The sequence below is a fragment of the Mustela erminea genome, chromosome 6 (genome assembly GCF_009829155.1).
Source record: "Mustela erminea isolate mMusErm1 chromosome 6, mMusErm1.Pri, whole genome shotgun sequence".
NCBI lineage: Eukaryota > Metazoa > Chordata > Mammalia > Carnivora > Mustelidae > Mustela > Mustela erminea.
Genome location: NC_045619.1, coordinates 90,760,775 through 90,773,532, shown reverse-complemented (window position 1 = coordinate 90,773,532; position 12,758 = coordinate 90,760,775). Strand labels below are relative to the sequence as shown.

The 12,758-nt window shown below is 37.7% G+C and overlaps 1 pseudogene; it reads left to right on the top strand.

Annotated features, from left to right (window-relative positions):
* The first annotated feature begins 6,020 nt into the window (after positions 1–6,020).
* Positions 6,021–6,942, top strand: LOC116592461 (annotated as a pseudogene).
* Positions 6,943–12,758: the final 5,816 nt, after the last annotated feature.

The window sequence follows — 12,758 nt, the reverse complement described above, 5'->3', positions numbered from 1 at the left end:
CTGAAAATGTCTTTATTTCCCTTTCATGTTGAAGGATAGTTTACTGTATATAAGTCTAAATTGACAATTTTTTTTCTCTCAGCACTCTAAAGATTCCTTCCTGGTTTCTGGCCTCCCTAGCTTATGAAAAGAAGTCAGAAATTGTTCAAGCCATTGTCCTCCAACATTCACGGTATATAATGCATTAATCCTCTCTAGCCACACTTTTTTCTCACTGTCTTTGTTGTTTAACAGTTTGATTATAATGGGCGTAGGCATTTTATCATGCTTGGAGCTCACTTGGTTTCTTGATTTTATAAATTTATGTCACTTTTCAAAGTTATGGACTTTGGAAACATTGATTCTTCTGAATGATCATGTGTCTAAGTTGGCAAAATGGAAGGCATTCTGTAAATTCTGTAACCCTGACTGTCAATCTTGTCCAATAAAGTTTCCCCTTAAACCTGTCTGTTGATTAAAGCAAGAAAGGGAGCAATAATAAAGAAGGGGAAAGGAAGGTAGGAAAGGATATGATGGAAATAAAGAAGAAGAAAATAGGGAATGAAGAAAGAAGGTGGTCAGAGATAATCTAATTTGGGCCTCAGAATACTGCCAATTATTAAAGATAGAAACATACTAATAGCAATGGACTTGTAATTAATTTTAATAAATGGTAATTAATAGACAGTTGGTTCTACTCAGAAAAAGTTACTTTAGTGGAAAATCCAGTTGAATGTACTTATTCATTTATTCCTTCTTCAACATTCTTATTTTCTTGATGAAGGACAGATTTCTGACCTATATCATTTGTGTTTTCCCTAAGAACTTTGTTCAACATTTCTTATGGGACAAGTCTGTTGGCAATGAATTCTGCTTTTATTTCTGTCTTAGTCTATCTAGACTGCTGCCACAAAATACCATAACTTGGTGCCTTGAACAACAGACATTTGTTTCTCAGTTTTAGAAGCTAGAAAGGCTAAGATCTGGGTGCCAGCAGATTTGGTGTCTAGTAAGAGCTGGCTTCACAGGTTTCATAGACTTGTCTCCAGGTCCTCACATGGCAGAAGTGGGTAGGGGAGCTGTCAGGACATCCAGGAGTAATCAATACATTTCAAGCACATAATAAATAGGTATTTTAGGAAAGAACAAATGAACTAATAAATTAATGAAGATAAAGGGTGTGTCCAGTATGTTAATATAGTATATTTTGTACAGAATCTCCTAAGAACATAGTTGAAGGAGATAGAAAGGAGTCTATATTTTTTTTTAAAGATTTTATTGATTTGTCAGAGAGAGAGAGAGAGAGCACAGACAGACAGAATGGCAGGCAGAGGCAGAGGGAGAAGCAGGCTCCCTGCTGAGCAAGGAGCCCGATGTGGGACTCGATCCCAGGACGCTGGGATCATGACCTGAGCCGAAGGCAGCTGCTTAACCAACTGAGCCACCCAGGTGTCCCAGGAGTCTATATTTTGTATCTCTTATACAGTAAACAAACCAAAGATCCTCAGGGAAATATTGCCTTTGGAGCTGAATTCCTTGGAGAGATATGCACACAGTTTAGGGCATTCCCTGGAAATAAACCATAATCATCTCATAGGATAACAGTTGTTTAATTTTAGTGCTTGTTGTATTAACGTAAAAACATTGACTATGAAGAATAAAAGAGATACTTTGGTGTTTAAATTGTTGATTTGAGCTAGAAATAGCTAATCATGAAATGTCCACAAGTATTAAAACTTATTTTAAGAATTACATATTTCAGTGTGCTGCCTGAGAAGAAGAAAAAAAAAAGTAAGCCTAAGTGCTTTATCCTGCAATAGGAATATAAAAACCGTGAACATCAACAAACAAAATCCTTTGCCCGTATAATTGTTTTTACACCCTAAGAATAACAGTTTCTGGGGCGCCTGGGTGGCTCAGTGGGTTAAGGCCTCTGCCTTTGGCTCAGGTCATGATCCCAGGGTTCTGGGATCCAGCCCCACATCTGGCTGTCTGCTCAGCAGGGAGCCTGCTTCATCCTCTCTCTCTCTGCCTGCCTCTCTGCCTACTTGTGATCTGTCTGTCAAATGAATAAATTAAAAAAAAAAAAGAATAACAGTTTCTGGGCACTTGGGTGGGTCAGTGGGTTAACCCTCTGTCTTCCACTCAGGTCTTAGGGTTTTGGGATTGAGCCCCACATCAGGTTCTCTGTTCAACAGGGAGCCTGCCTCCCCCCTCTGTTTGCCTGCCTCTCTGCCTACTTGTGTTCTCTCTCTCTGTCAAATGAAAAAATAAATAAATATTAAAAAAAAAACAGTTTGTAAGTTTTTGTGCTTTGCAGACTGATTTATAATCCATATACTGAAAATAAACATCTCTAAAACTCTGAGTAATTTATTTATATTAATAGATTTAAGTTATTCTGATTTTATCTTAATTATAGAGGATCTTAAATTAACTTATTAAATGACATCATTTTTGAATAAAAATGTGTTCATGATTTTGAAGGTAGGGAAAATTTTCTTGCAGCTTTTAACATAAGTAAATAAATAAATAAAAGTAATAAGCTTGTTAAACATATTATAATACACTTTCCAGTGTATATCTATGGAATTGGGAAGCAGGAGAAAAACTAGATTTGATTTGATAAAATTTTTACTTGTGGGGGTGATATATCTGTTTTTGACTCAAATTACTATAGCCATTATAGTACAATTAGTTGGTTCAGGAATTGGCCCTTAAGTTTGGGAGAATGTGTTTAAGTACTAAGAAGATATCATTACACTCTTGTACTAATAGCCAGAATCTCTAGGACCATAAGTATTTTGTGGAGAAAACTGTATTGTATTCTCTCTGATAAATATTTAGTAATTCATGAGTTTTCATTCATGTGTACCTTTTTACCACTGTTTATCCTACCTAAAATACCTTACTCTACTTCCTAATCTATCTCCAGTGCTTAGCTTTGAATCCATCTTTTTCTTTTTCTTTTAAGCATCCATTCTTAATCTCTCCCCATAGTAAGAATGAGTCTTATTTACTATTAAGTTTATGGCACATAGTATATTGCTATATTCATGCACAAATTCTGTCTCCTGAATATATTGGTAAACTGCAATAGTCAGGGACATTGACTTATACTTCTTTGATTCCTCAGTATATAATAATGCATTCTCCATGGACCTATAAACATTGTTTACTATGAAGTCTGTTATATATAAGACTATGAAGTCTATTATATATAAGTAATATATTACTTAGAAATAAGATCTTAGGGGCACCTGGGTGGCTCAGTGGGTTAAGGCCTCTGCCTTTGGCTCAGGTCACAGTCCTGGGGTCCTGGGATTGAGCCCCGCATTGGACTCTCTGCTTGACGGGGAGCCTGCTTCCTCCTCTCTCTCTCTCTCTCTCTCTGCCTACTTGTAATCTCTGTCAAATAAATAAATAAAATCTTAAAACAAATAAAGAAGGTCTTAAAAAAAAGTGATGCAGGGGTTTCCTAAAAAAACCTTTTTTTAAGGATTCAAGTAATTTGCTTATTGTATAAAAATCAGAAAACAGAAGCAAAATTTTAACAGTCAATTTGTAATCCCACCATTTAGAAATATGTTTAACATTTTAGTTTTAATAATACTCTTACAGGTGCTGTTTCTGTACAAATGTATGTAACATAAATAAGAAAACTGCAATTTTTAAATTTTAAATTTTTTTTAACAAAGTCACACTATACAAAGCTTTTTTTTTTTTTTTAATTCCCCCACCCAACATTGTGGTTTTTAATCACAATGGCAGTTGAGACTCATGAGGATGACAGTCTAGTGGCTCAATGTTTTTTTTTATACCATTTGGGGCCATATATCATACCCTTTGTAGCTTTGTTACAACACTTCAGAAGTCTCCATCTTTGTCAAATTTCCATCTTGTATGTGGTATTACATAAATTTTATCCATTTCATACGTGGGAAAATATTTACTATGTTTACTATGTAAACAATGTTTATAGGCCCATGGAGGATGCAAACTTGTGCAGCCACTCTGGAAAACAGTATGGAGGTGCCTCAAAAAGTTAAGAATAGAACTACCCCAACCCAGCAACTGCACTACTATGTATTTATCCAAAGGATACAAACATAGTGACTCAAATGGGCACGTGCACCCCAATGTTTATAGCAGTAACTATGGAAAGAACCCAAATGTCCATCAATGGATGAACTGATAAAGAAGATATGAGATACACACACACACACCCCAGAATATTACTCAGCCAACCATCAAAAAGAATGAAATTTTGCCATTTGCAATTATGTGGATGGAACTAGACGGTATGATGTTAAGCAAAATAAGTCAAAGACAAATACCATATGATTTCATGCATACATGGAATTTAAGAAACAAAATAGGTGAACATAGAGGAAAGGAAGAAAAAATAAAATAAGATAAAAATAGAGAGGGAGGCAAAAGACACTAACTATAGGAAGCAAACTGTTGTTGGAGGCAAGGTGGGCAGGGGAATGGGGTAACTAGGTGATGAACATTAAGGAGGGCAATTGATATAATGAACACTGGGTGTAACATGTAAGTGATCATCACTAAATTCTCATGAAACTAAAAAAAATTGTTTAATAAGTGTTTCATATTCATAATGAAATCCATAAAAAAGCATAACTGATAATGAAGTCATCAAACAAGAAATTTGCCCCCAAGGGATGAAATGCTTATACCCAAGAGTTTTCATGACATTTAGTCTAATGAAAGCTTATATAATTTTCAACCACAAAATCAACTCAGGGACAAATCAATAGGCAGGGACATTAAATTGCCTTGGCTTTTGAATTGGCCTGGCTTTTGGCTTATCATATTATTTGGGGTCAGTCAGCATTACCTGCAAGTGTCTGAACACTTGCCAAGTGACTGATCATCACAGTAAAATTTGCTAGAGGTTTTTTTCTGTTTTCCTCTTACAGGTTTGCTGTAACCCATTTCTACACATCAAGTAAAAAGCCAAGAGCTAAATTTCTATTTCAACCATTGCCGCTTCCAGTCGGCGACGAGAGAAGAATTAGGCACAAACAAGTCAGCTGCAAAAGACTGGGAGCAGGGGACAACAGTCAAAAAGGACTGCTGCCTTGAGCAACTCTACAGTCTCATTTTTATTGGATAGAAAACAATAGCCAACAGAAAGATTGATGAAGGTCAAACGTTAATCCCGTCTTGCAGACTAGCAAGAAGGAGGATAAAGTTTATAGTTAACCAAGCACATTCAAAGGACTCATCTAACTAACAATGAGCACTTCTGGGAAGAGAAAGGAGCAATAACAAAAAAGGGAAGCAGGCGGTTTTCGTTCCACCCTGAGCTGACCAGGCGTTCCCAGGTGCTCGGCTTCCCTGAAGCAGACGGCATTCCGCCCTGGGCAGGCCAGGCGATCCCGGCTGCCTGGCTTCTGTGAAGGGGCAGCATTCCGCCCTGAGCGAGCCGGGCATCCCCAGCTGCCCAGCTTCACGGTCGTACATCATCCTTCTCCCCAAAGACCTGTTGTCAGTATCAGTATTTTTTAAGGCCATGTCTAAATGTGCTTGTCAACTAGTAAAATCCTCCAGGGGTTACAGTTTAAGTAACAAATTGTTCGGAGGGGCAGCAGCAAACCATCTTAAACATTCATACATCATTTTGTTTCTCGGTTGCGCACATGGTCAGTTCCTTGAGGCAATGATACTTATATAGTCATCGGGCTGAGTACAAGTACGATGACATTTTAGTCCTTACATACTGAGCAAAGAGGAAATAATTTTTTTCACATGCCTGTTCATTTCTTTACCTCATTACCATAAATGTAAGCCACGCTATAAAGATTATTTATAAGATGGGTTTTTATTTCATCAGATTTGTAGAAAATATTTGTCTTTCTTCAAAAGCAATGTAACAGCTTTTGTTAGTTTATCTTACATTACCAATATCAATTACTAATATTTTGACAATGTTATCTTCATATTTTATCTTTGGTACCTGTACATATTTTTTTCTCAATATTTTTACCAGAGCAAAAGTATATCAGAAGGTCAAGATGGAAAACTGTACAACTGTGACAGTATTTATCTCTTCAGGATTGACACAGAACTCCAAACTGAAGAATGTGTATTTATCTTCCTGCTCCTCACCTACTTGTTAAACATCTCAGGAAACTTAGTTATCATTACTCTCACTTTGCTGGATTCTCGTCTCAAGACCGCTATGTATTTCTTTCTTTGAAATTTTTCTTTCTTAGAAATTTCTTATACTACCATCTGCATCCCCAAATTGCTTGTGAGCATGGCAACCGGTGACAAAACGATTTCCTATAATTGTTGTGCAATTCAGTTATTTTTTGGTGCATCTGAATTTTATCTCCTGGCTGTCATGTCCTGTAATCATTATGTTGCCATCTATAAACTCATGCATTATATGACCATTATGAACAGCAAAATCTGTATCCAGTTAGTCCTTAGCTCTTGGATCACTGGTTTCCTTATCATCTTTCCAGGACTCATTTTAGGCTTAAGCCTGGACTTCTGTGACTCCAATATCATTGATCATTTCTGCTCTGACACTGCTCCCCTCTTGCAAATCCCTGCACTGATACGCATGTCTTGGAAATGATGAGATCTGTCTTAACTTTGGTGACTCTGCTGGTCATTTCGGCATTAGTGATTCTATCATACACATGCATTGCCTTGACAATTTTAAAAATTCCTTCTGCCCACCAGAGAAAAAAGGCTTTCTCCACATGTTCTTCTCACATGATTGTCATCTCCCTCTCATATGGCAGCTGCATCTTCACGTACATTAAACCCTCAGTCAAACAGAGGATATCCTTAATGAAGGGAGTGGCAATTCTCAATACTTCTATTGCTCCGCTTTTAAACCCCTTCATTTATACTCTAAGGAACCAGCAGGTAAAGCAAGCATTTAAGAACTTGCTACAAAGATTTCGGTTTTTATTCAAATAGAATCATAATGAGATCTATATAAGGAAAGTTAATGAGGAAAATTGCAAAAGAAGTGCTTAGACTGGGTCCCAATTTTGCCATTGCACCATTCAATATATAGTCATATCTGTCCTTTCACTTCTTTCTGAAATGTCATGATGTTTATATTAGCTCTTGTTTCTCAATAACACCTTGCCCTTCACAATACTAAAACTATTTTTCTGTTCCATTGTAAGAGTTCTCAAATTTGACCCCTTTATCTTCTTCCATTTAAATGTAGCAAGTATTTGAATGATTATTTTAATCAACTTTATGTATTAGTTCATGGAGACTTAATTATTTCCATATCTGTGTAGTATATTTTGATTTTATATTTGATTTTTTTAAAATCTTGATAAGTTCAAAACAATCTTATGATGTCTTCTTTGGGGTTTTACCTTTGCTTGTCTTTTTATGTCCTGATACACATTCTCTATTGTTTTTAAATAAAGGTATTTAAAAGTGGAAAGTTGCAATTAAAATATCACTGTCATTCTTTGTCTTGATATTTAAAAAAACCACTATGCTAGTATAATAAAAATTATATAGTGTTATTTTTATTTTGTACTTTATGCTGTAAAAGTAAATAAGTAAATGTTGACTCATGTGTGTCCCAAATCACATAACTTTTTAAAAAAGATTTATTTATCTATTTGAGAAAGAGAGAGGGAGAGAGCATGAGTAGGGGTAGAGGCTGAGAGAGAGAAGCAGACTCCACACTGAGAACAGAGCCTGATGCAGGGTTGATCTCACAACCCTAAGATCGTGACCAAGAGTCAGAGACTTAACAGACTGAGCCACCCAGGTGTCCCATCACATAACATTGATTAAGAATAAAATGCAGCAAAGTTTAGGGAAGATGGTGGGAGAGTAGGGGACCTTGTTTCTTCTGGTCTCTTGAATTTAGCATGATACCTATCAAGTGATTCTGAACACACATGCATTTAACCTGAGATGTAAGAAGATTTATCTGGATCTCTACAAGCAGAAAAATGACTATTTTTTGAAAAGTAAGAGGTGTAGAACTTTGAATCTTTGAGGGAAATATCAGAAGATAAATGGAGTAGGGAGGGAGCCTCCATAAGCCAGCCACTGGAAAGTGATCTAACACCAGAGCACAAAACCAGGACCCTTAGAAATCTGCTGCAGTGACAGATATTCCTCTCTGAAAAAGGTACAGAGGATGAATAGGGTAGAATTCTAGGTGGATCATTGTGGTCTCAGGATTCTAGGAAACTCAGAAATTAGGTGGAGAGCCTGAACTGATAGATCACCCAAACAGTGGAGCAGGGGGACTAGTTATGGTCAGTGAGCCCAGAGGTGTTTAGTCATCCTAAAACTTAAGCCAGGTCAGTAGGGAGATGACTCTCTGCCTGAACACCACAAAAAGGTCTAGAAGGTGTGGGGTGTTTAACATCCCAGGGGAGATACAAAACAGCGTGCACCCATGACAGGGCAATAGCTCTCGGGGCACTTTGACCTCTGAAAGTAAAATGGGGCTGCACCTAGCCTTGACCTGATTGCTGAGGAAGAGGGCGCACATATGAGCCCATAGCTCCTAGTAATTGCAAAGTCACAAAGTGCAGAGGTTCCACAGATCCCCCCAGGAGAGTTACAGCAGGCACGAATAGTGAGAGTCTGTGGAGTTTGGTACAGACAGAAGTGGAGATAGTTTAGCCTGGAGGATTTATTGAAGAAGGGGGACTATAAACTTGTGGCTCTGAGCCAGAGATTCTCACAAAACCATATTTGCTCTGACCCACTAAAGACAAGTGGAAAAACACTAGGGAAAAAAGCCAAATAGATAACCAGCTTACATTAAGCCCACCCCCCTAACAAGGGGTGGGGCAACTACACCCAGGCAAAGATGCCTGAGAATCTGAGCTGCAGTTTCCCTCCCCAGAAGACAGATTGGAAGAACAAGTGAATCATAAGCTTATTTCCACAAGACTGTAAAACTTCAGAGCCAGGGGAAAATAATATAGAGAGCTCCAGATACTCTCTCACGACTGGTTTATACTTCAGGCTAAAATTTTACATTTCTTTTTGTTTCTTTTCTTTTCTTTTCTTTTTTACTATGTTCCTGTATCAAGAATAGTCATTTCCCAACTTAAGTTTTTAAGTCATTTTTAACCTTAATTTTGGTCATGTGTACATTTTATAGATTTATGCCCCATACTAGCCCATTTTTCACTCTATTCAATTTTATCTTGAGATATATATAAATATATAGATATATAGATACTCTTCTTTTTAAGGATTTAGATTTATTTTTTTATTTTTTTATTTTTTTAAATTACTTTTCAGTGTACTAGAATTCATTGTTTATGCACCACACCCAGTGCTCCATGCAATATGTGCCCTCCACAATACCCACCACCAGGCTGACCCATCTTCCCACCCCCCACCCCTTCAAAACCCTCAGATTGTTTTTCAGAGTCCATAGTCTCTCATGGTCCATTTCCCCCTCCAATTTCCTTCATCTCCCTTCTCCTCTCCATCTCCCCATGTCTTCCATGTTATTTGTTATGCTCCACAAATAAGTGAAACCATATGATAATTGACTCTCTCTGCTTGACTTATTTCACTTGGCATAATCTCTTCCAGTCCCATCCATGTTGATATAAAAATTGGGTATTCATCCTTTCTGATGGAAGCATAATACTCCATAGGGTTATGGACCACATCTTCCTTCTCCATTCATCCATCGAAGGACATCTTGGTTATTTCCACAGTTTGGCAACCGTGGCCATTGCTGTTATGAACATTGGGGTACAGATAGCTCTTCTTTTCAATACATCTGTATCTTTGGGGTAAATACCCAGTAGTGCAATTGCAGGGTCATAGGGAATCTCTATTTTTAATTTCTTGAGGAATCTCCACACTGTTCTCCAAAGTGGCTGCACCAACTTGCATTCCCACCAACAGTGTAAGAGGGTTCCTCTTTCTCCACATCCTCACCAACACATGTTGTTTCCACTCTTGTTAATTTTGGCCATTCTAACTGGTGTATAGGGGGTATCTCAATGTGGTTTTAATTTGAATCTCCCTGATGGCTAGTGATGATGAATATTGTTTCATGTGTTTGATAGCCATTTGTATGTCTTCATTGGAAAAGTGTCTGTTCATGTCTTCTGCCCATTTTTGGACATGATTATCTATTTTGTGTGGGTTGAGTTTGAGAAGTTCTTTACAGATGCTGGATATCAGCCTTTTGTCTGTACTGTCATTTGCAAATATCTTCTCCCATTCCATGGGTTGCCTCTTTGTTCTGTTGACTGTTTCCTTTGCTGTGCAGAAGCTTTTGATTTTGATGAAGTCCCAAAAGTTCATTTTTGCTTTTGTTTCCTTTGCCTTTGGAGACATATCTTGAAAGAAGTTGCTGTGGCTAATTTCGAAGAGGTTACTGCCTATGTTCTCCTCTAGGATTCTAATGGATTCCTGTCTCATGTTGAGGTCTTTTATCCATTTTGAGTTTATCTTTCTGTATGGTAGAAGAGAATCGTCGCGTTTCATACTTCTACGTATAGCTATCCAATTGATATAGGTATTCTTATTTCTTTGCAAGTTTTAGATGTAGTGTCTTCTAACACACAGAACAAAAATCAAGCAGGAACAGGTAGATCACCCTGCTTTGTCCACCCTGAGAAATTATAATCTCTCCCCACCACACACACTTTTTTTTTTTTTTAAATTTAGTTATCTGACAGAAATCACAAGTAGGCAGAGAGGCAGGCAGAGACAGAGAGTAGAGAGCCTGATTTGGGGCTTGATCTCAGGACCCTGGGATCATGACCTGCACCAAAGGCAGAGGCTTAACCCACTGAGCCACCCAGGTGCTCCTACACACACTTTTTTTATTTATTTGGATCGTCTTGGCTTTGTTTGCATATCTGTGGTAGCTTATCATCACCTCAGATTTTTTCTAAGGTGCATTTTACTTGTGTCATGGTTGATATTTTGGATTCTGTTCATTTGCTCAACCACCCCTTGGCAGAATGACTAGGAGGAGGAACCCTCAACAAAGAAAAGAACCAGAGACATTGTCCTCTGCCATAGAACTAATTGATATGGATATAAACAAGGTGTGAGATAGAACTTAGGATAGCAATCATGAAGTCAATAGCTAGACTTGAAAAAAGCATTAGTGACAATATAGAATCTCTATAGGCAGAAATGAGATTTAATCAGGCCAAACTTAAAAATGCCATGAATGAGATGCACTCTAAACTGGATACTCTAACAGGGTAATTGAGGAAGAAGATCAAATCAATGATCTATAAGATAAGCTGATGGGGAAAAACTGAGCACTTTTCCCCTAAGGTCAGGAAGATGACAAGGATGCCCTCTCTCGCCACCTTTGTTCAACATAGTACTGGAAGTCCTAGCCTCAGCAATTAAACAATGGAATGAAATAAAAGGCATTCAAATTAGCAAAGAAGAAGTGAAACTCTCTCTCTTCACAGATGACATGACACTTTATGTGGAAAACCCAAAGGACTCCACCCCCAAATACTAGAACTCATACAGCAATTCAGCAACGTGGCAGGATACAAAACAACGCACAGAAGTCAGTTGCTTTTCCATATACTAACAATGTAACTGTAGAAAGAGAAATTAGGGAATCAATTCCATCTATAATAGCAACAGAAACCATAGGATACCAAGGAATAAATCTAACCAAAGAGGTAAAGGATCTGTATTCTAGAAACTACAAAACACTTATGAAAGAAACTGAGGATGACACAAAAGGGTGGGTAACTATTCCATGCTCATGGATTGGAAGAATAAACATTGTTAAAAAGTCTCTGCTGCCCAGAGCAATCTACATTTTCAGTGCAATCCCTGATATCAAAATACCATTGATGTTTTTAACAGAGCTGGAACAAATAATCCTAAAATTTGTATGGAACCAGAAAAGACCCTGAATTGCCAGGGGAATGTTGAAAAAGAAAACCAAAGCTGGGGGCATCACAATGCCTGACTTCAAACTATATTACAAAGCTGGGATCCTCAAGGCAGCATGATTGGCACAGTAACAGACACATGGATCAATGGAACACAATAGAGAACCCAGACATCAACCCTCAACTCTATGTTCAACTAATCTTCAACAAATCAGGAAAGAATATCCAATGGAAAGAAGACAGTCTCTTCAATAAATTGTGTTGGGAAAATAGGACAGCCATATTCAGAATAGTAAAATTGGACCATTCTCTTACACCATACTGAAGATAAACTCCAAAAGGATGAAATACCTCTATGTGAGACAGCAATCCATCAATATCCTAGAGGAGAAGACTTTGACATTGGCCACCACAACTTCTTTCAAGACACATCTCTAAAGACAAGGGAAACAAAAGCAAAAATGGACTTTTGGGATCTCATCAAGATAAAAAGCTCGGCACAGCAAAGGAAACAGTCAACAAAACTAAGAGGCAAGCCATGGAATGGGAGAAGGTATTTGCAAATGGCATTACAGATAAAGGGCTGGTATCCAAGATATATAAAGAACTTCTCAAACCCAACATCCAAAAAACAAATAATCCAATCAAGAAATGGGCAGAAGACATCAAGAGACACTTCTCCAAAGGAGACATACAAATGGCTAACAGACACATGAAAAAAGGTTCAACATCACCAGCCATCCAGGAGATACTAATCAAAATCACAAAAAGACACCACCTCACACCAGTTAGAATGGCAAAAATTAACAAGACAGGAAACAACAGTTATTGGCCAGGGTGTAGAGAAAGGGGAACCCTGTTACACTGCTGGTGGGAATGTAAGCTGGTACA